General features: G+C 39.7%; 1 long non-coding RNA gene across 1 annotated transcript in view; it reads right to left on the bottom strand.

The window, feature by feature from the left end:
* Nucleotides 1-257: 257 nt before the first annotated feature.
* The window catches only part of LOC121872264, a 35,388-nt gene continuing 10,683 nt past the window's right edge, over nt 258-24,962 (bottom strand). The window contains exon 3 of the long non-coding RNA XR_006090064.1: nt 258-356. This is a non-coding gene — a long non-coding RNA (uncharacterized LOC121872264). The remainder of the gene's footprint in view (nt 357-24,962) is intronic.

Genomic DNA, 24,962 nt, shown 5'->3' with positions numbered 1-24,962 from the left:
GAATGGATGGGGACAGGTCATAAAAAAAAAGGTTCTTGAATGAAGTCATGAGAGAAGAGCCGTTCCTTCAAAATTCTTCTTTTTAGAGGTTTAAATGAAATAAGGGAAGTTTACTGAAACATTTAGATTTGTTCTGGCCACTATGTCTAGGTCTCCTGGGGACCTAGATTTGACAAATTAACCTAATATAACTAAAACCATCCAGTGAAGGTCATCTGGCTGTAATAAAATACTTACAACTAATTAACTTACTTTGCTTGTTTACTCTGGACTACTGGTGGTAGTTGCTGAGGATCTCCAACTAACACAAAACGAGAGGCATGGAACAGTGGTCCGAAAGCTGCAACCTGAAGAACCTTGAGAGTAAGAAAAAAATATAAATGATTATAGAATTGTCATGTCTTGCCATCACATCTTAGTGGGAAAAACCATTGCCAACACATTGACAGGAATCCCAGCACCTCTCCCTCCCCCTGCATCACCAGCTCCAGCAAGAGAAGGCATTGCCTATCAGCCAATATACAGGGTGTTCCGTATATACCTTTCATAAATCAGGGGGTGTATTCCTGTGACTTAAATAAAGATAAATGTCTAAATGACCCAATTATCAACTTTCAATAGTTTTGGAGTTACAGAACATGACAGATTTGGTAGGAACATGAAACCTATGGGGTGTAAATGAAACACCCACTGTTGCTAGTGACAATTAACAATAATAATGCCATATGATTTGTGCTGGTTTTAACATTTAGAGGAAATGTTCAAGTTCTGCCACTCTTGCTCATGCAGGCTTTTACCCATTGCACACGTTCAAAGACCCAAGGGGTGTTGCGAATGTTTGTCACACTGTCCTGTACACGGCAGCACAATTCCTCACGGTTTGCAAACCACTGTAACATACACTTTGCTTTCTATGTGACCCCACAGGTAGAAATAAAGTGAATGTATGTCAGGTGACTGTAGGTTTCATCACATTCCTACCAAACCTGTCAAGCGCTGTAACTCCGAAAATATTTTGAATTGACAATATGGTCATTTATCTTTATTTATGTCTAAAGAAACGAACGGATCCTACTACGAATATTCCTATAACGAACGGTTTTACTTATAAAATTGAGAATGCTATAACGAACGAAACTCCTACAACGAACAGTATTTAAAAAAAAAATTCAATTTTTTTTTTTTTTACTAATTTATTGTTTTTTATTACAAGTATTAATGATATTCTTTATTTCAGGGGTATAGATGCATATGTATGCACTTTTTTACAATTTTTACAATTTTATATTACATTTTTCAGTGTTAAGTGGTTGTATTTGGGGGCCTGGAACGGATTAATCCTATAACGAACGAATGCTATAAAGAACAAGGTTCTAGAACCAATTAGATTCGTTATTGCATACCCCACTGTACCCCCTGATTTATGAAAGGTATTTACGGAACACCCTGTATATAGTATATCCGAACTATTTAAAGAAAATAAGTTATTGTATGTTATTACTGCACTTCAACAACTATAATCTTTAAGTGCATAACAAGGTTATTAAAAGAAAATTACATCAACAAGAAAAAAATATGAAACCAAACTCTCTGGTGTTAAAAATCAAACATATAACTCTGTTTGTCAACAACTGTTGTCACCGAGATGATTGTTATTTACTGTAGAGTGTTATGTGTAAGTAACCAAAGAATTTGTCTGAAGAATAAATAAAGAGAAAACTGCATACTGCACAGAACTATAGAGATAAAAATAAGAACAAATAAGTGAAGGAGTATATTGTATGTGGAAGATGAATTAGGGCGGCAGATTAATTCAGGGCAGGATGCTAATGCACTACAGGAGGATTTAAATAAACTGCAGGAGTGGTCAGGAAAATGGCAAATGAAATTCAACACCAGCAATTGCAGCGTACTTAATAATGGAAGAACAAATACTGTCTATGTATACAGCCTTAACAACATCAACCTAGAGACGACTTGTGAAAGAGACTTAGGTGCACTTGTAAGCCCGGACCTACGGCCTAGGAAACAGTGCGTTAAAGTTTGAAATAAGGCAAACAGAGTATTAGGTTTTATATCTAGAAGTGTAAGTAATAAGAGTGCAGAGGTCTTATTGCAACTGTATCTTGCATTAGTCAGGCTGCACCTCAATTGTGGTTCAGTTCTGGTGCCCTTATTATAGAATGGATATCAATTCACTGGAGTCAGTGCAGCGAAGAATGACGAAAATGATTCCTGGACTTAGAAACCTTCCATTTCAAGATAGGTTAAAGAAACTAAACTTGCATTCCCTAGAAAGACGAAGAGTGCGGGGAAATATGATAGAAGTATTTAAGTGGGTGAAAGGAATCAATAATGGCAATATAGATATAAGTTCTTATAATATCCGAGCAGGATAGGACTCGTAGCAACGGATTTAAGTTGGATAAGTTTAGGTTTAGGAGGGAGACAGGAAGGAACTGGTTCACAAATAGGGTAGTGGACGAGTGGAACAAGCTTAGCAACTTTGTAGTAAGTGCTGGAATGCTGGAAAGTTTTAAAAGGAGGCTAGATAGATTCATGGATGATACAGAGTGGTAATAACTCTCGACAGGAGCTGCCATGCACAGGCCAACCGGCCTATTGCAGACTCCTTATTTTCTTATGTTCCTATGAATGTTTATCTGGGAGCAGCTGGCAGAAGGGTAGCATGGGTAGGTGGCTCCCTCCCCTTAAATCCCACAAGATTCCTTTAACACTTCTTTATGCAATTCCACCACAATTCTCATACAACTTAGGATCATTTGGTACCAGGTTGATAAAATAATATCCTAAAAGAACCAGGTTTCCTGAAGAAAAAAAATCCCACTGAAAACCATGAGTCACTGTTTACAAAGAGCAAACAGCTGATTGGCTTATCACAATGTCTGTCTTCAACACTTATTAAATTAGTACAGTACAGTTGTGTATTTATCATCACTTAATACAGGTACACCACCGATTTTCCAGGAACTGATGGTCCAGCACCTCCTTTAGTCCAGACAAAATTATGAGAGAGCACTTAACTCCCTCCCCTCCCTCCCAGCCAGAGTTAAGGTTATTTTAGGCTTAAAGTTTTTATCTTATAAAATGTCTCAGACTAAACTTAGAAGAATATAACTTACATTGCTGGAATCTTTGTAAGATAGTGATTAATTTGAGTTTAAACATCACATAGTTTGCAAAAGAGATAAATATTTTAGTCCTTTAGTGTAGTACATTTGAGTATAGGTACTCTGTATAAGTTTTTCAATTTGCACTTTTGGGTAGATATACGCAAGTTTCTTCATTTATTTTTACTACATTTACAGGCACACATCATCCTAAATACATATTGTGAAAAAAGTAAAAGAAATAATGAGCAAGTTGACGGTCAGAACTTTTTCGTAAGATGGCAGGTCAATGGGTAAAGAAAACGCTTAAATTCACTATGGTAATGATATTTTTTTTTAATAAATTGGGCCAAAAAGTGTTAAAAATAAGGGTTAAAGTTGCTAAAAAGTCACATGACTGCAAAAAGCTCTTTGATTGGGGCTAGCTTCCCAGCAGGAGGCAGCCAGCTGTAGCTGTCCAACCTTCTCGGCTGATCGGCTCAGTAAATAAATATTATTAGATAATTAATTGCACTTTACTGTGCAACACGGTTATACTATTTTGAATACAGTAATACCCTGATTTACGCGGTCAATTGAACCCACGGAGGTCCGCGTAAAACGAAAAAAGCGTAAATGGAATAACAGAACATATGGGATTAATTGAAATAGAGACTGGGCCGACTCCCAAACTCCACTTTTTCCGACACAATACCTATGTTGTAGTAAAAATAACATCTTAATTTTATGATGGTATGCACACACAATTAATATTTAAGAGAAATACAGTCGCCAGGTTAATGTCCAATCAAATAATGGACTCAACTCACCCCCTCTTCCCACGCTCGCTGGCTCCTCCCTCTCTGAGAAATGTTTGGGTGAAACAATAGATTTTAATGTTTAGTAATAAATATTACCTCAGACTAAAGTTAGGATAATATAATTGACATTGCTGGATTCCTTGCAAGACCAGGAATATTTTGAATATACACGTCATATATTTTACACAAAAGATAACATATTTGCTCTGTGTAAACAAAATTCTTTCATTAGATGTAAAATTTGTATGTCTAATGCAAAATCCATGATGTTTATATTTAAAATGATCATCATATTGTAAGAATTCCAGCAATGTAAATTATATTCTGGCCGGGTAATTTGTATGAATTTTATGAGCTAAAACAAATATCTTCACTAAATAAAAAAATTATACTTCACCCAAACACTATCTGTCAATCAAAATACCCCACCTCCAGCTCCCCCCTCTTCCCACGCTCGCTGGGTCCCTCCCTCCCTTCCTACACCCCACCCGCAAGTTTTTGAGGGTATTGGAACAACAAAACCTTCAATAAAAACACTCTACGTCCTATAAACTGAGGCTTGCCGTGCCTGAAACACAGAGTGCCGAAGGCAAATTGTTTATCATATATTATTACGACATTTACACTGAAACGCAGGTAGTTTCAACAAAAATGTTGTATATTTCCATTCAAGTATTTATTCAAGTCAATTAGGAGGGAATATTATTGTAATACAACAGTTTTTTAACTGAAAACCAGTACTGTACACTAATGTACAATTTTTTTTATCTTTTCAACAAAATATTTTGACGTTTATATTCAAATTATTGGCTGTCTTGCAAGGATTCCAGCAATGCAAATTATAATATCCTAACTTTAGTCTGAGATATTATATAAGATAAAAACTGTAAGCCTAAATAAACCCGTGGCTGAACAGATGGGGCAGGGAGGGAGGGAGGGACGGAGCAAGCCAGCCAGCGAGGGGTGGGGGAGGGGGGGGTGGGTTGAGGTGATATGTTTGACAGTTTGAGCCGAAGGTCTCTGTGTGTTTATTTAACAGTCCTACTACGCTTCTCCCATTTTAAAATGCCAGTGAAATGACCTGGGAGAATATAATTAACATTGCTGGGATTCTTGCAAGGCACTGATTAATTTGAATAGCAACATGCTCTAATTTGCACTAGAGATAACAATTTAAGTACAGTACTCCCTCTTTATCGACGGGGGTTATGTTCTGTAGACGGCCGTCGATAAAGAAACCGTCGATACCGTGATGGTTACGTAATTTTTCTAACTATTATTAGCATATGTTGAATAAATGTACCTTTAAGCATTAATGCGTTTCCTTTACACATAACCTTAAATAATAGTGTATAAATAATAATATAATAAGTGGACAAAAATACTAGCAAACTTACGATTTCATTTATTGAAGTGAACATCGGTCCTTACAGTAAACAATACAGTGTACAGTATATACAAGTGTGATGATTGAGGCTTATTAAAAGCCTGACCAGTCAGATGAGTATGATGAGTCAAGGTCTGCATCTTCTTGAGGGGTGTGGGCAGGTACTGCGTCTTTAGAGATGTAGGTTCGGCGTGGCATCTTCTTCCACCATAGGCCTGACTCATCAGCATTAAAAACTTGTTCCGGCCTATAACCCTTTTGTTCTATGTGGTTAGCAAACTCTGCAGGGTATGCTTCCCCTGCCACAGTGTCTGCTGATGCTGCTTCGCCAGTCACTTTTATATTATGCAGCCCATAACGATGTCTGAATTTCTCGAACCATCCTTTGCTAGCTGCAAATTTTTTCAAATTGTCACCATCACCCTGATTATCACCATCACCCTGATTATCACCATCACCCTGATCATCACCATCACCATCACCATGATCATCACCTTTAGAAAACTTATCATAAAGTTCCTTAGCTTTCTGCCTAATAAATTTCGAGTCAAGTGGTATGCGGCGGCGGTTTAGGTCCTCTATCCAAATGTTCAGTGCTTTTTCCATTTTAATGAGGGCATCATCACGCACATGGCTTGTCACTTTTGATGTCACTGGTGCACTTGAAGCTAAAGCGTGCTTCAGATCCTTTGCACGTCGTTTAATTCCACGCACACTGGATTCGTTGAGCCCAAAGTGGCGGCCAACAGCTGCGTAGCTCATACCGCTGTCGAGTTGTTTCAGCACTTCATTCTTCTCATTCAGCGTCAGCACTCGTCTTGCCCTCTTAGGTGTAGATCCAGAGGGAGCAGCAGGTCGTTTGGGAGGCATGGTGATATAAGTTGATGTGATGAACCACCAGCAAAAGTTGAAAATCAAAGACTGTTGCCCACGCGGCTTGGCTGATGTTTGTGTTCAGGGAAGGCGGGCCGCGGGTAGACGCTAGTCACGCCACTAGTGCCGCCTAGCGGCGAAAGTACAAACAAGGCCCGCAGAGTTCAAATAAAGCCAAAATAAAAATCCGTCGATAATCGAAACAGTCGATAAAAAATCCGTCGATAAAGAGGTAGTACTGTACAGTAATGAAATTAGTACATGTACACTCAAGCTTTGCACTAAGGTCATTTATTTCTTTTAGTATGGTGTGTGCATGTAAATGGATGAAAATAAATGAAGAAATTTATGTAAATCTATCCAAAAATACAGTTGAAAACTTTATACTGTATTATAAAATGTACTACACAGTATTGTACACTAATGTACAGTACTACATTTTTATATCTTGAGCAAAATATATGACGTCTATATTCAAATTATTGGCTGTCTTGCAAGGATTCCAGCAATGCAAATTATAATATCCTAACTTTAGTCTAAGATATTATATAAAATAAACACCTTAAAGAATAAAGTTATCACCAATCTTTTGTCTGGGAACACAAGGAGGGAGGTAGCCAGCGATGCATGGGGGGAAGGTGAGGTGACAGAGGGTGGTGTTTATTTATTTATTTGAGATAAGATGTGACAGTTGGCGCTGAAGGCCTACGTGTTTATTTATCATTAATTAAAAGTGACTAAGCTCTTCTCATAATCTGCCACCCAAACGACCTGGGTGAATATAACTTACATTGCTGGGATTCTTGTAAGATAGTGATTTATTTGAATACCTGTGTAAACAATCTATATTTGCAATAGACGTAACAATTTAAGTACCATAATCATTTAGTACATGTACAGTACAGGTTTGTTCCACGGTAAAATCTTTTGAACAACGAAAGAAAGCGAAAGTCATTGTTTTCGTCATGATTTTATCCCACTTTCCACTGTAATATGTACGTCATTTCAGCAAAAATATTACATTCCATATTTATTTCTGAGAATATATTCATTCAGTCACAGTTAAGGTAAAATATACTTGTGATGTAATATTTTAATGAAAATACCCAGTATTTAGAAATACGGTATCATAGTTTTCTTATGTTTCAAATTTAATTAACAAAGATTGATGATTCAAATGTAATGAAAAAAAATTTATGTACAGTATCTATATATAAACTTTAAAAAATGAATACTTTAAGTTTTACATCGTTCTGTGCATACCATACCATGCATTTGGCTACTTTGGGCTTGCTATGATGACGCAAAAGATCTGCCCTGGCAACTGTACCGACACTCACAGCTGGTGGTGCGTCATTTCCATTGTTTACTGGTAGTTACTGGTAAATATTTTTCAACTTAACAAAACTATTACCCGTTTAGAGGTCGACCCCCAATTTTTTGCCAAATAATTTGGTCTTAAAAACTCGAACTACACACAGGTATATACGGTAAATAAGGACATGGGAGGGGGCAGGGGTTTTTTAGGAGAGGCAGCAAAAGTGCACGGATTTTTAATATTCACGGGTATCTAATAATAATAATAATAATAATAATTGACGGTTTATTGAAAAAAGTTCTGCAGCCCGAAGGCTGAAAATATACATAGGACATAAATGACTTATTACTTACATTGGTGGTTTAACAAAAGCCTTCATTAGAGAAAGGTAAAGGATCATACAGTGAACATACAGATTAATGTAGGTGTTGAACAGCAAACACGTAGTGTAGTAACTCCCTCCCAGACGGTGTTAGGAGGGGCCTCACGTGGTGTAGTAGTTCCCTCACAGATGGTGTTATGAGGAACCTCACGTGGTGTAGTAATTCCCTCACAGATGGTGTTATGCGGGACCTGACGTGGTGTAGAAATTCCCTCACAGATGGTGTTATGAGGGACCTCACGTGGTGTAGTAATTCCTTCACAGATGGTGTTATGAGGGGTATCCCGTGGTGTAGTAATTCCCTCAGATGGTGTTATGAGGGACCTCACGTGGTGTAGTAATTCCCTCACAGATGGTGTTATGAGGGGTATCCCATTGTGTAGTAATTCCCTCACAGATGGTGTTATGAGAGACCTCACGTGGTGTAGTAATTCCCTCCCAGATGGTGTTATGAGGGACCTCACGTGGTGTAGTAATTCCCACACAGATGGTGTTATGAGGGACCTCACGTGGTGTAGTAACTCTCTCACAGATGGTGTTATGAGGGACCTCACTTGGTGTAGTTATTTCCTCATAGATGGTGTTAACAGGGACCTCACGTGGTGTAATAATTCCCTCACAGATGGTGTTATGAGGGATCTCACATGGTGTAGTGATTCCCTCACAGATGGTGTTATATGAGTGAGGTGTGGTCCCAGGCTTTCCCATCGTAGACGGATTAACACATCACTGGTTGTTGTTGGGTCTCACGGGCATTTATCACTGGGTACTTGGGACCTCACTGTGTGAAGGATAACTTGGTTATGACTCGGCTGTTACTGTTGAGTTGTTCAGCTTGTTCCCACTGACTTAAGCACTGTTTACCACTGTTCATCTCTGTTCAACACTGGTTTCATTCCTCTCCTAAATGAAATTGTAACTTCTAGCGAGAACTTGTTGATATTCCGGTGGGGAGGAGGGTTCAGGGGGGGAGGAGGGTTCAGGGGAGGGAGTTGGTATGGGCCAACTTAACAGTTGACCTGGCTGCTCCCGGAGGAGCGCCAGGTACGTCTTGACCCTTCAGTGGCCAAGGATGTAGTGTGTGTGTGTGTGTGTGTGTGTGTAATAATAATAATAATAAACGGTTTATTAATAGAGTTGCAGCCGGTGGCTGAAAATATACAGACTTACATTAGATTTAGACATAATGATATAATATGCATTGAATACATTTACAGGGCTATACAGTACATAAATCAGGAGTTGTTTATTATTTTAACAATAGATGGGATGGTGCTGTTCTTATATCTATCGGTGCGGGCTCTTATGGGCTGAATTTTGTTGTAGTGGCGGACTGCGCGAGGTGGGTGGGGGGCTGCAGGTGGCAGGAGGTGGCGATGGGGAGGGTGGTGCAGTAGTCCACGGCCAAACCTTTCCAGTGCTTGGTGGTGGAGGTCACAGAGGGATGGCATTTCCAGGGTGGAGAGAGCGTTGATGTAGCCGGAGTATTCTGCGCCGAGCATGATTCTGCAGGCCCTTTTCTGTACCTTCTCTAGCTGACGTTGTTGGGTGGAGTTGCGAGAAGACGACCAGGCTGGTGACGCATACGTTAGTTTGGGGAGAATAAAGGCGTTGTAGATGGTCCTCAGCTCTGGCGTGGGTGTCCCAAGTGACCTAAGTCTTCGTAGCATGTAGAGACGGTACGAGGCTGCCTTGACTGTGTTATTTACATGGGCCTTCCAGTCAAGTTTGTTGTCTATAGTTACACCCAGGAGTTTGGCAGACTGCACCAGCTGGAGAGGATGGGCACCCACTGTGACTGCTGGGGCTTGCACTGGAGTGGTGGCGGTATTGATGTGCATGACTACGGTTTTGGTGTGGTTGATGGTGACCTTGTTCTCCGTAGTCCATGCCTGTAGCCTGTCCAGGGTGCCTTGGAGCGATGAGTAGTCTGGTGCGGTGTTGTCAACTGAAACCCCCACAGTGCAGTCATCCACGTACTTCCACCTGTGAGGAGTGTCCGACAGAGCGTCGTTGATCAGGATGAGGAAGCACAGTGGTCCCATCTTGGTCCCCTGGGGAACACCGCAGGCGAGGTGTTGGAATGTAGAGACCAAGCCCTGATACCTCACTGCTTGGCGATGTCCACTCAAGAAATCAGTGAGCCATGAGACTAGGTTGGTGGGCAGCCCTAGTGCAATAGCCTTGTTGATAACAGTGCAGTGATAAACAAGGACAAAGGCCTTCCTGAAGTCCACAAGGGCAATGGCCAGTGATGTCTTACGTTTCTGCAAGTTTTTGTGCAAAAAATCCAGAAAGCTCACCAAGCAGTGTGATGTAGAGGAGGTCCTCATATTGCCAAATTGCTGTGGATCAATTGACTGATAGATACTGGCAAATGCCCACTCAAAAACAAAGTCCTCATAAAGTAGACTGGGTATGGGGGTAATGGCAACTGGCCTGAGGTCGTTAGGAGACTGTGGGGTGGTGACCTTGGGGATGGGGGTAACAATTGCGGTTTTCCATTCATTAGGGCATTTGCTTTGTCTGAGGGATGTATTAATAATAGAACAGAGGGGGGTGGCAAGTTCGACTGCAAACTCCTTGTATATTTTGATTGGGAGATCAATTGGGGTCGTGGAGCATTTGGATTTAAATTTCAGGAGTTTGTTGGCGATTTCATATGGTTGGACACTGGGAGGGGGAAGGTAAGTAAGCTGGGAGGAGAGTGAGGTCAAGACTGGGTAAGGTATGACATATGGTGGCAAAATGGTTATTAATTATCTCAGCTGCCTCCTCACTAGGTAAATGTGAGATGAAAGGAAGTGTGGGAGACTGACGGTTGAGACCACAAAGATCTTTTACCTTGGAGTACCACTGACCAATGCTGACTTCCTTGAGGCCATGCACTTTCCTGGGATAATAAGTCTTCTTGGCCGACTTGATTTCCCTGATGACCTGGTTACGTAGACTTTTGTACAGGCGGTTGTTGGTGTAGTATGCCTTGTTGCGCTGCTCAATAAGTCTTTTTATGCGGGGCGTAATCCACGGGACATCATCGGGGTGGATCCTCAGTGTTTTGGCTGGAAAGAAGTGGTGGTAGGCTTTGGTGATAGCGTCCAGTTAATTATCCCACTTGTTCTGCACATCGTCTTCCGTGATCACTTCAGTCCAGGGATACCAGGTTATCCATTGTCCAAAACGCCGCATAGCAGAGTCAGGGGTGGGTCGGTATGTCCTGGTGGCAACTGGCGGTGGTGAGAAGGTGGGGGTAGGTGACCACAGTAGGGACAGGTTGGGGCTGCGTCCCATGGGAGGCAGCGGCTGGGGGGGAAGGTAGTGGTTACCGAGATCAGTCATAATGAGGTCAAGGGTGGCATTGCCATGTGTGGGAAAGTAAGGTGGAGGTGTTGGATGATGTCACTGATGTCTAACTCATTGAAGTCACCGCATATCACTAGTTTAGCACATGGAAATCTGGATCTCAGGGAGTCAGCAGTGTCTATAATGTGAGTACTCAGTACATTGGCGGTTGGTGCGCAGGGGGATGATAGCATACACAGACAATGAGGGAGGCAAGCTGGCGGGGGTGGGAGGTGGGAGTGACCTGAACCCACAAGGCTTCTACATCTTCAGGTACATTAACACCTAGGGGTGATGGTTTGAGGTCACTGCGATAGTACAGAACTACGCCACCACCTCTCCTGTCCTTTCTCAGGTGGTGAAATAACTCATAGTTTTCTATGGCACAGATCTCGGGAACAATTTGCCACGCCTCGGTAATCGCCACAATACCTGCACCAACTGACTTCACTGTGACACTGACCTCCTCCACCTTGTTGCATAAAGATGTGACATTGGACAGCAGTAAGGATGGTAGGCTGTACCATAGTCGCGGCACTTCATAGCGAGTACACTGTCTTTCAAGTACTGGCTTGACTTTCCTATGCTTGCTCGGTGTGATGACAGGGATTCGTCTGGGAATGCGGCGACCCCGTCTGCAGCTGCGGTTGTGGAAGATATTCAGCACCTTTAGTAGAGTGATGGTGTGGGGTGGAGGATAACCAGCACCAGACTTCAGCCGAAACAGGTCGGTGCGACGATATCGTGCCACTGGAACATACATATTCACAAAACTGGCACTTACAGTCACTGACACCTTGAAAATACGCACTCTCTACCCGTAAAAGTACTGAACTACCTTAAGTAACTACAGGTCGACGTGATGACCTTGGCTGCTGCTGAGCGCCAGGAGACACGTCCTCACTCAGTGAGGTCACTAATGTATCTGTTACCCATGGGGGTCCGCAGGGAGGGGCAAGGGGGGGCATTTGCCCCCTCCCCCCCTCCCCTGGAAAATCAAAAATTTGAAAAAATTACATGGAAAATACAAAATGAATAAAATAACAAACATTTCTCAACAGTTCATTCAGTTAGAGCAGGTTACTACTCTTGGAACAGGAATTGGAGCCGTCAGGGATCTCTTCCGAAATTGTCAATGATGTCTTCACACTTCACACGTCGAATTCAGGATAACATTGCCCCCCCCTGCATTTTTTTCTGCGGACGCCCATGCTGTTACCTAACCCCCGCGTATATTAAGGGCCGACTGTATTATTTTTTGCATTTCCGACTTACAACCTGGATTTGGGTCCCTAACCCCGTCGTAAGTCGGGGAGGTGCTGTATAAACATTCCAAACAATATTGGTAATATTTTGGTTTTGGTCATCTGGGGAACCTTAAGATTCTAACTATGGAATTAAGTACTTTAAACAATAAGACACATTATCTCTACAGGATTTCTGTCACAAAACGTTTTTCAATCACATAGGAAAATACAGATCATATGTTAGGTTAAGTTAGGGTATGATGAGTTATAAGGTTAGCAGTGATTTCCGATAGAAATGAAGGTCTAAATCGTTCATAACACATCACAAACCATCAGAAAGAAAACATAGTCTGCATGTTTAAGTACAGGGATGACCAAACCTTCAAATTTACCCAATATAGCCTATCTCGAATCTGAACATCAAAATACTTACGGTAATTAAAGTAAAATTTTCCCATTAATTAATAAAAATGATGATATATCCCAGTGGTTCATTAGCTTTTGAGCTCTATTCTCTGCATAAGACTACCCCAAATGTGACACTTACCAATGGGAGCTTACTGACCCAGTAGTCCTTTACCAACCATCCCACTGACCAGTGCTGTTTTCACATCCTTGGTTATTTAAAGTAAGGCCAATTCACTTCAAGTAATGGCATCAGATGTTACCGGCTGGTGTAGTGTAAACACTAATGACGTCGTGACGTCACTTAAGCGTCTGTTATTTAACTGGAACTAATGTTGGTGTCGAGTCAATTTTTTCCATTTAATTGAAATGGATTTACCGATTTATTTGTTTATTTTTTGTTCAATGCTCTGATTGCGACGATCAGCAATGCTACCTAGGTATGTTAATTCATAGCCAATTCGCCAGGCCAACATACAGGCAATTAAAACATCTAATAATTACTTAATAAGTAATATTAGGAGGACAGGTCGCTACCTGGCATTTAATTGCTATTTTGAAAGTCCCTCTGTTAACCAGCCTCCGTGCACCCTGCGAAGCTCATCTCTTGCCTGGCGATTCAGCTATAAAACACAGAAAGGGAAGCTCCGCGAATTTGTGCTCTAATTGCTGAAATACTCACCTCCGCAAAGATATTATACAGTATACGGTATTTGTACTTAATAGCACAGTGATGAAGTAGAGTGACTTTTATTTTGTTATGTCTCTCAATTATTGTATTTGGGACATTTTCTTATTCGACTTTGGGTCAGCATGGCGACCAAAACACATTTTCTTTGTGAGTCGTTTAGATCGTTGTGACTATTCCTTGCCTTTAAGTCACTCAGTGAATGTCGCTGCGCCCTCCCGGGCTCGTCTTCACTAAAAGAGAATATGTGAATACGTATATATATTTATATATACTGTATACATATACAGACAGACCCCGACTTACGACTGCTACGACTTACGACCGCCGCAGATTTTTTATTAAGAGAAAAAAAAAATTTCAAATGACACGCATTTTCTATACCGAAACGTTTCCAGTTAATGTAGTCTCCATGTATAATTAGAAAATTATGGGGCCCCATGTGCATTCAGCTGACTACATTAAAGGTAAGTGCTGTCACACTGTAACCATTCCTTATTATTTATTACTTTCACTGTACAGTGGGGTATGCTATAACGAACGGATCCTACTACGAATATTCCTATAACGAACGGTTTTACCTATAAAATTGAGAATGGTATAACGAACGAAACTCCTACAACGAACATTATTTAATTTTTTTTTTTTTCTAATTTATTGTTTTTTATTACAAATATTAATGATATTCTTTATTTCAGGGGTTTAGATGCATATTTATGCACTTTTTACAATTTTTACAATTTTATATTATATTTTTTCAGTGTTAAGTGGTTGTATTTGGGGGCCTGGGCAGATTGTCCTATAACAGAACAAGTTCTACGAGGAGCAATTAGATTCGTTATAGCATGCCACTGTGCATATCCATTCCTCATTATTGTACTTTTTGCTGTACTGTATTTCATAGATTATTTATTTAAAAAAAAAAAAAAAAAAAAAAAAATTATGTATCGGACTTGACCTATGGATTTGGGTCCTCTTCGTCGTAAGTCAGGGTCCTCTCTTATTGATTTACAATCTCTTTGTCCCAATTATTCACGTGCTAATATGAATACAATGACTGTCTCTCTCCCTACTCTTATGTACGTTCACAAAACCTTTGGGCTTCCGCCCTTGGGTTTCTATTTGTTCTCAGCAAAAAGGCCAGAGTTGAGTTTGTCTCTTCATAACTTTGATGTCCTCAGTAGCGGGTTCAGGCGAACTTTAGCGAGGCTGCTAGACTTAGCGTTCCTTCCGGAATGTTGACCTTCCGGTCTTACTAGCAATCTAGAGTTATGTTGAAATGGACTTTACACCTTCTATGGGTTATATGAGACCAATTCAGGGTGGAATTCTCAACCCAATAAATATTGCTAGAGTAACAGTGAACGTTGCTGCCAATAGAGCGCTATGTTAGCGGCTCAGCACTGTCAACCCTGCCGGGTGATAGTGCGCACGTAGGAATTTTCCCTTAAGTGTTTACTTGGGGATAATGTCTGTGCCCCTGATTGGCAACAAATAAAGATCTTGATGATCCCTCTCAATAAATGTTGTTTATACTGGTAATAGGAGTGACTTGTATAACACTAACTTACGGATAATATAACATTTATGAGTCATATTGATTAAGTTTCGGAGAAAATGCTTTCTCCCTTATTAATTATTATTATTACTTTGTGTTATAATGATATAATGTGACTCATGGTATCCTCCTAGTTCAGATGAGTGATGTTCCACTGGAGGATGAAGGTCAAGACTCAGGGCCTATGGATAATGGAGGAGACTATGGAACTGTCCCTGAGGAGATACTATTAAGTGCTGAGCCACAAGGACTAGAAAGTTCAGCTCAGGCACTACATTCAAGGAATTGTCTGTCAGTTGAGAATGTGAATTCAGTAGTAGTAGTTTCACCCAAGACCCAAGGGGGCCATACTACATGTAATTATAAAAAATGTAGAGCCACTTGGATTACTAAAATAGATCCTCATGTGGCTTGCATACTTCATGGCAGCTGTGTCTCAAATAACTTATTTTCACCAATGGATTGTGCAGTTTGGTACGATCAAATTTTTCAATTTCACCAAGCTACAAGTGATAAGAAAGATTTATTGCAATTACAAATTAAAAATAGGTGGAATAAGGCCTTGAAGAGTAAATTTTTGAATGTACAACAATGGAAAGATCCCAAGTTGGCAGAAAGTTTAGGATTATTGGTGTTAGGTAAAAGACTTAATCCCCACTTAGACAAGACTGCTCCTGCTAAGAAAAATAAGTTATTGGACCCTTCAGACTGTGTGGCAGTAGGAAGTCCACAGAAACCTCTATCTACTCAATCTGATTTCAGTGGGTTCCAGGATCAGGACGATGAACCTGGTTCAAATCATAGTATTCAGTCTCTTGAGCAGGAAGAACCTGTTGAGACTGATTTCATCCTATCCACATCTTGGCAACCACTTCCACCTGGGGCAAAAGTGTTGGTTACTGCGAGTGGAAACAGGCTGCTGTCGACTGACACGCAGCTGCTGGATAATATTGAGTGTAAGGTTGATTCTCACAGGCCATGGATAACATTGGTAAGAGCTAAGTCTTCTTTGTTCACTAATCCATCTGAATCGGTGGATTCCTTATTCAAGATATTTTGTGAAAATGTGTCTAAGCTTCCTGATATCTCAGCAACTACAAAGAGAGAGGAAGGACAAGCAACTTTGGGTCATCATTCTTTGTTTTTGGAGGGTGATACTACACTTTCTTGGCCTGATATTTGCCCAAAGATGATCTCTGAAATAGACGAAGTCTGGGCTAATTTATTGAAAGACTTAACATTCATTCCCGCTGACAGGAATGCTCACAAGTTTAGTTTTTTGAAGTTCCAAGTTAATGACGAAAAGAGTTCCTTATATGATCTTTCCCAATATTTGTCGGCTTCAAAATATGTTGATATAAGTTATGAAAAAAATTTGAAACCAGTTGCCCCTGCACTGCTGCTTGAAGAATTTAAAATTAAGAAATTGGCAGCAGATGTTTGGTCTGCAATTATGATGTGTCAGTTATTAACTAAGTTTGTGCTGGACTATGAAGAAAATTCAGAAGTGGACAAATGTTTCGCTGCTGCTCTACAGGGAATCCCATATTCCCTGTACAACTCATTCTTAGATCATTTGTTGAAAGCCCTAAGACTGAAAGTCCAGCTAAGGAAACAAGCAACAAATAATGCTTCAAGTGGTAGCGCTTATTTGTTGATACATTCTGCTCCTCTTTCTCATGCTTTGTTTAGTGAGTAATCATTGATTAATTATAGATCATCTTTGGAGAATACTATCAATATTAATGTCCCCAGGAGTCCTCAGATCTTTCGGAAACCTAGGAGAGGAAGGTTTTACAGGGGAACAGGACCAGCTGCCCGGGTCAGTTATCAACCAAGGGGAAACTTTAGAGGAGGAAATAATCAAAGACGTAATAGAGGTGGCCGTTTGTTCAGAAAAGGAAGGAGACCTTATTCCACCACCTCAGCAACTTCCCCCTTCCAATGAAGCCAGACAGGTGGGTCGTCTAGGGGGTTGGGAGAACAGATGGACTTCTTCCATATGGGCTTACAAAACAATCAAAGGGGGTCTCACATGGACTTGGTTGAGGCGCCCTCCCCTAGCATCCCCAAAGACGGGTCAAAAACCAACCCCATTACTTCCAAAATTTGTAAGTCAACTACTAAACAGAGGTGTCATAGAACTGTTGCAGTCAGAGAAATGTTTCATGTCTCTCCTAGTCCCCAAGAAAGGCAGCAACAAATTAAGATGGATTTTGGATCTTTCAATCCTAAACAAATTTATTCTCAAAAGAAGTTTCAAGATGCTCACTTACGACCATCTGAGGCATCTACTTCCGCCGAATGATTGGATCTCAAAGTGGATCTTGAAGATGCCTATTATCATGTTCCTGTTGCTCCCAGGTACAGAAAATTTCTGGTGTTCAAAGTAGGGGAATTAAGTTATCAATTCACAGTGATGCCGTTCAGTCTGACAATTGCACCAAGAGTCTTTACAAAACTGGCAAATATTCCCAGAAAGATCCTTGCAAAGGAGGGCATAAGAACCTTTGCTTATCTAGATGATTGGCTGATAATGCGAAACTCTTTCAAAGATTGTCAAAGGGCGACCCAACGTACACTAGTACTATTTCAAAACCTTGGTTTAAAGATAAACCAGGTAAAATCAAACTTAATACCATATCCAAAGTTGGATTGGTTAAGCCTCCACTGGGATACACATCAGCAGTCAGTCAGTTTACCAGGAACAAAAGTAACAGATTTGATAAACAAAGTAGAAGCCTTTTGTGTAAAGCACAAGGTTTCTTGGCACGATTGGGAAAACTTCTGGGTCTATTGAATTTTGCCACAATAGTGGTTCCATTGGGAAAGTTAAGGAAAAAGCAACTATCTCATCTGGGCTCGAAGTTGCTTCGCAGAAACAGAAAAGTTGCTTCTTCTCTCCCTATTCAGATAAAGAATCATCTGTTATGGTGGACAAACTGGGACAATCTAATCGGTCCCTCTCCCTGGGTTCCACCTCAAACAGGTTTGGTCGTTTGTACGGATGCGTCCAAAATAGGATGGGTTACCATTCTTCAAAAGGGGAATTCAATCAAGGAAGGTGGAGCAATTTCCTTTGGGAAAAACAAATAAATATAAAGGAATTAGCAGTGGTCCTATTCTTTCTGTCGGCAAACCCAAATTTACAAAATATGACGATCCTGTTTGTCATGGACAACAAAACTGCAGTCTTTTGTCTCAATCATCAAGGGTCAACAAGGTCTTGGCCCCTTCTACAACTATCAGAAAAAAAATTCAGTATTTGTACAACACAAACACTTTACCTCAAAGCAACTTATATACCAGGAGTGCAAAACAATTGGGCAGATGCGCTGTCCAGTCTCCAGCAAGTATCGACAGAAACAGAATGGTCCCTAAAGGTATCGGAGTTCAAGAGTCTAGTGAAGATAGTGAAGAAGTTTGGAACTCCACAGATAGATCGGTTTGCCTCCCTAACAAATTACAAGATGCCAATTTAAGCATCTCTGGAAAGGTCAAATCTTCTAGGAAATGCCCTACTATTAGATTGGAACCTTTGGAATTCAATCTATCAATTCCCACCTGTGAAAATATTGCCCAAAGTGGTTCACAAACTCAGATCCTTCCGAGGCAAAGTCCTCTTAATTGCACCATATTGGATCCTACAACCTTGGTGCCTGGATCTACTGGACTGGTGCCAGAATCCTCTACAATTGCAACAAGAATGTCTAGACCAGGTACTACATTCTCAGTTCGAGATATCCTTGGCACTTCACGCTTGGAGTTTCTCAAGATAAGTTTAAATAGGTTGTTGGGTAATTCCAATATAGCTAATCAAGTATTAGCAGGTCATAGACCCCAAACTTCTATTCAATATGAGAAAGCTTGGAATATTTTTCAACAATTTATCAAGTTAACAACTCCGGATTCATTATCGGAAACGGTTGTGTTAGAATTTTGGAATTTCTGTTCAGAGTTAAAGGCCTTCAAGGATCGACAATTGCATCTTATAAATCAGCGTTGGTTGACCCTCTGGCTTGGGGTTTTAATATTACCTTGAACCCAAGGCTTTATCAAATGCTAAGATCGTCCTTTTTCATTCAGAGACCTCCTCGACCCAAGAGAATCCCACCTTGGTCTCTGGAAAAAGTTACTAATCTTCTTATGGGGCTGAATTACAATATAATTCTGAAGAGGGATAAATTACTCCAGAAGGCAGCTTTCCTTCTAGCAATAGCAATGGGTATGAGAATCAGTGAACTGATTTCAATTTCCAATAATCCATCATTATTGGTATTTTCTGACGAGGATGTTATCCTTTTTCCTACGGAGATCCTAAGAAAAAATGAAAGGGAAGGTTTCCAAGCTCAACCTATTAGGATAAAACGTCTAATGGATGAAACTAGGGTTCCTCACATATTGTGTCCAGTTAAAAATCTTCAGGAATGGTTAACCAGATTCCCTAATAGAGGCCCTTATGTTTTCTCATCAAGGGATGGTAAGAAATTATCTCCTAGTCAATTGACAAAATCCTTATCTCAATTAGTGAATCAAGCAGACCCTGGCAAAAAATTTTTAGCACATGACACTAGGAAATATGCAGGGTCTGTGGCCTTTCTGCAGCATATGAGCCTCAGTCAGATCAAGGAAATGGGCTTTTGGAGATCTTCAAAAACTTTCAAAGACAGCTATCTTCATCTATCTCTGAGAGATGCTTAAAATGTGGTGGTGCTGAGTTCCCCTACCCCATCTATATAATCTCTACTACCAGGACCTTCTTCCTCATTAGAATAAAGTGAGTAACCTTTTTTGAGTAAATTAACATTTTACCTTCCGGTAAATGTTCTTAATTTTGGAAATTTTCAAAATAATTTATAATATAATCAGGACTTAAATCAGCGGAGCCTTGTATGCAAAGTCACCTCCCTCCCCACCTCCTACTCGGGTATTCTTGCTGATCGTCGTATTCAGAGCATTGAACAAAAAGTCGTTTTTTCTAAAAACCAGTTTTTGTGATATAGCTCGAATGCGATGTCCATAACCCACCCATCTCCACCCCTCAAGAGTTGACTTTTAATTACTGCTCTCTCTGAGGCAAGACATGAGCTTCGCAGGGCACACGGAGGCTGGTTGAGGGAGGGACTTTCAAAATAGCAATTAAATGCCAGGTAGCGACGTGTCCTCCAAATATTACTTATTAAGTAATTATTAGATATTTTAATTGCCTGTATGTTGGCCTGGCGAATTGGCTAGGAATTAACATACCTAGGTAGCATTGCTGATCGTCGCATTCGAGCTATATCACAAAAACTGGTTTTTAGAAAAAACTGGCTTATTTATTTATAATATACAGTTGAGTCTGAACTTACGCGTTTGGTCATTTAAACGGTGCCTTGCCAGAATGAAATGCTTTAATTACGCGGTAAATCTGGTCATTTACGCGGGTGAAGTATAACTTGTTTATTTACTTTAGATATTTGATTTAGCTCACAAAATTCATACAAATTACCCGGCCAGAATATAATTTACATTGCTAGAATTCTTATAAGATTGTGATTATTTTAAATATAAACATCATGGAATTTGCATTAGACATACAAATTTTAGATCTAATTTAAGAATTTTGATTAGAAAGAGCCAAAATTTTATCTTTTGTGCAAAATATATGACGTTTATATTCAAAATATTCCTGGTCTTTGCAAGGAATCCAGCAATGTCAATTATATTATCCTAACTTTAGTCTGAGGTATTATTTATAACTAAAAATGTAAATATACTGTTTTAAGCCAAACATTTCTCTAGTAGGGAGGGAAGGTGGGGGGTGGGGTGTAGGGAGGGAGGGAGGGAGGGAGGGAGGGACCCAGAGAGCGTGGGAAGAGGGGGGGGGGAGCGGAGGTGGGGTATTTTGATTGACAGATACAGTCAACCCTCACTTTACGCGGTCCCACATTCCTCGTTTCCACGGTGCCCTGCCAGAACCCAGGATGCTCACATTCCGCGGTGGGTGTACCCCTTTACACGGGTGAAGTATAATTTTTTTATTTAGCTCATAAAATTCATACAAATTATCCGGCCAGAATATAATTTACATTGCTGGAATTCTTACAATTTGATGATCATTTTGAATATAAACATCATAGATTTTGCATTAGACATACAAATTTTAGATATAATGTTTACTCTGAGTAAATATGTTATCTTTTGTGCAAAATATATGACATTTATATTCAAAATATTCCTGGTCTTACAAGGAATCCAGCAATGTCAATTATATTATCCTAACTTTAGTCTGATTTATTATTTATTACTAAAAAGGTAAACAGTCTGGTATTCCCACACATTCATCTGGTAGGGAGGGTTGGTGGGGGGTGGGAGGGAGGGAGGGACCGGCGACCGACCACCTGGCACGGTGTGAAGAATATTTTTTTTTTTTTATTAACTGAAGATATTTGTTTTAGCTCATAAAATTCATACAAATTACCCGGCCAGAATATAATTTACATTGCTGGAATTCTTACAATTTGATGATCATTTTGAATATAAACATCATATATTTTGCATTAGACATACAAATTTTAGATATAATGTTTACTCTGAGTAAATATGTTATCTTTTGTGCAAAATATATGACATTTATATTCAAAATATTCCTGGTTTTACAAGGAATCCAGCAATGTCAATTATATTATCCTAACTTTAATCTGAGGTATTATTTAATAATAAATGTTAAAATCTAGTTTTTTCACCCAACCTTTCTCTTGAAGGGAGGATTGGTGTGGGGTGGGGGAGAGGGTTGGGACGGACCGACCATCTGGCCCGGTTGGCAGAGGGGGGGAGGCAAGGTGGGGTACTTTGATTGACAGATAGTGTCGTGAAGAATATATTTTTTTTATTAACTGAAGATATTTGTTTTAGCTCATAAAATTCATACAAATTACCCGCCAGAATATAATTTACATTGCTGGAATTCTTACAATTTGATGATCATTTTGAATATAAACATCACAGATTTTGCATTAGACATACAAATTTTAGATATAATGTTTACTCTGAGTAAATATGTTATCTTTTGTGCAAAATATATGACAGTTGTATTCAAAATATTCCTGGTCTTACAAGGAATCCAGCAATGTCAATTATATTATCCTAACTTTAGTTTGAGGTATTATTTATTACTATACCTGGTTTTCCCCCCAAAATTTCTCAGAGAGGGAAGAGCCAGGAGTGTAGTGTGAGAAGAGGGGGAGGGAGGCGAGTCCATTATTTGAATGGACATTAACTTGGCGACTGTATTTCTCTATTTCTCTTAAGTATTAATTGTGTGCATGTACCATCATAAAATTAAGATGTTATTTTTACTAGAACATAGGTATTGTGTTGGAAAAAGTGGAGTTTGGGGGTCAGCTGGTCTCTATTTCATTTAATCCCATATGTTATGTTATTTACTTTACGCGTTTCTCACTTTCCGCGGTACCCTGTGGGTTACATTAACCGCGTAAAGTGAGGGTTGACTGTAGTGTCTGGGTGAAGTATTTGTTTATTTACTGAAGATATTTGTTTTAGCTCATCAAATTCATACAAATTACCCGGCCAGAATATAATTTCTATTGCTAGAATTCTTATAAGATTGTGATTATTTTAAATATAAACATCATGGAATTTGTATTAGACATACAAATTTTAGATCTTATGTAAGAATTTTGATTAGAAAGAGCCAAAATTTTATATTTTGTGCAAAACATATGACGTTTATATTCAAAATATTCCTGGTCTTGCAAGGAATCCAGCAATGTCAATTATATTATCCTAACTTTAGTCTGAGGTATTATTTATTACTAAAAATGTAAGCCTTCTGTTTTCACCCAAACATTTCTCAGAAAGGGAGGAGCCAGTGAGCGTGGGAAGAGGGGGGGACGGTTGAGTCCATTATTTGAATGGAAATTAACCGGTGACTGTATTTCTCTTAAATATTAATTGTGTGTGTGTACCATCATAAAATTAAGATGTTATTTTTACTACAACATAGGTATTGTGTCGGAAAAAGTGGAGTTTGGGGGTCGGCCCAGTCTCTATTTCAATTAATCCCATGTTTATTTCAAATACTCCCATATGTTCTGTTATTTCATTTACGCGTTTCTTGTTTTACGTGGTACTCCGCGGGTTCAATTGATCGCGTAAATGAAGACCAAACTGTACTGTAATATATTAAACACACTGCAAGTATTTTCTTTAATTTATAAACTTGCTTTGCGACAAAGGAAGGCTATACCCGGAAGGTGAAGTTTACCTGATACATTTATGGTTGCATCATCATTAAGGATCAAACTCCGAATCAGATGACGTGACTTCGGCTTCTTCATTCTCATCCTAAATTTAGCATGAAGAAAACTACCACTGTTGATAGTTTCAAGAATTATTGCAATCATTTACTGAATATTTTTTGAAAAAAAAAAAAAAAAAAAAAAAAAAAATTTAAATGAATTATTTATAGGAGATAAGTATTATGATCAGTAAATATACCGGTATGCATTACTGGCCACTTCGGACACAAAGACGGGCTAAAACTAGCCCTATCTCCCCCTCTTACAGCAGCCAATGGGAAGCGTCTTGGTAATTAAATTTAATTTTTTATTTTCACTGTTTGTCTAATTTATCATGTTGTATCAAAGTAATATCACTAAAAGTTGTGTAGGTAGTAGGCAGCTACTAAACAGGAGATACTACCGCCTGGGAAGATATTCAAAGCATAATGTATTGTCTAATGGTAGACCCTGCTTCCATATGGCATCACAAAAATTGTGACCAAGTCCCAGGTTGCTGATCTGACTTTCTGCCTCATTTACACACAATTGCAGTTTCAATTGTTTCTCTTACTTTGACAAACCAACATACATACAGTATACAGTTGCTCCCTGACTTACAACGGGGTTAGGGACCCGAATCCAGGTCGTAAGTCGGAATGGTCGTAAGTCCGACATAGATAAAAAAAAAAAAAAATAATTTCAAAAATGTTTTTTTTCCCCCAAAAAAAATGTTCAATGAAATACAGTACAGTAAAAGTAATAAATAATGAGGAATGGATACAGTGTGACTGAGCACTTACCTTTAATGTAGTCAGCTGAATGCACACGGGGGCCCCCATAATTTTCTAATTATACATGGAGACTACATTAACTGGAAGAAGCAGAGGAGGAGACAGGGCTGGGCGGGTCATCAATGTCGCTTTCTTCAGACAGGTTTATGGTATAATGAGACAAACTCACAAGAAGAAGATTACATATAGGTAGAATATTGATAGTAAGAGAATGTAGAGAGAGGAAGGTTTTGGTAGCGTGGCCGTGTTAGTTATTTGAACTGTCAATACACTTATCTTATCTTATACGTCAACACACATCTATTACGTTCTTAAGGGCGACTTCTCAAACACCGCTTCGTTACAACTGTTTATTAATTACAACAATGACATGGACACATTAATAACACCTTCTATCGAAGTTACTAGGACATTATATTAGTGTTACTAGGACATCATATTACGTTACTAGACACTGATTCTCGGACACGAACATGAAATGAATACACTTCCCACGTAAGTAACTCATCCCATGGAAAGCTCTGACAAAAACTCACGTGGCCTGGGGAAGGACTAGCAGGTGGTCCTGGGTTGTCTCTAAAGGAGACTGCTTAGCTGGGCACCGGTGTGTTGAGGGCAACCCGCTCCCGACCGGAGGCGGCTGCCTCCGGCCCTCTCTGTCTGACTTCTCTCGAGCGGGACTCGGGACGTTGTTGCTGGCCCTTCTTGGTGACAAGACACCCTCTCTCGAGGGAGGACTAGGACGTCCTATATAT

This window comes from Homarus americanus, unplaced genomic scaffold (genome assembly GCF_018991925.1).
Source record: "Homarus americanus isolate GMGI-L3 unplaced genomic scaffold, GMGI_Hamer_2.0 scaffold5589, whole genome shotgun sequence".
NCBI classification, from domain to species: Eukaryota; Metazoa; Arthropoda; class Malacostraca; order Decapoda; family Nephropidae; genus Homarus; species Homarus americanus.
The sequence above is the reverse complement of the archived record's forward strand: the minus strand, read 5'-3'. Positions and strand labels throughout refer to the sequence as shown.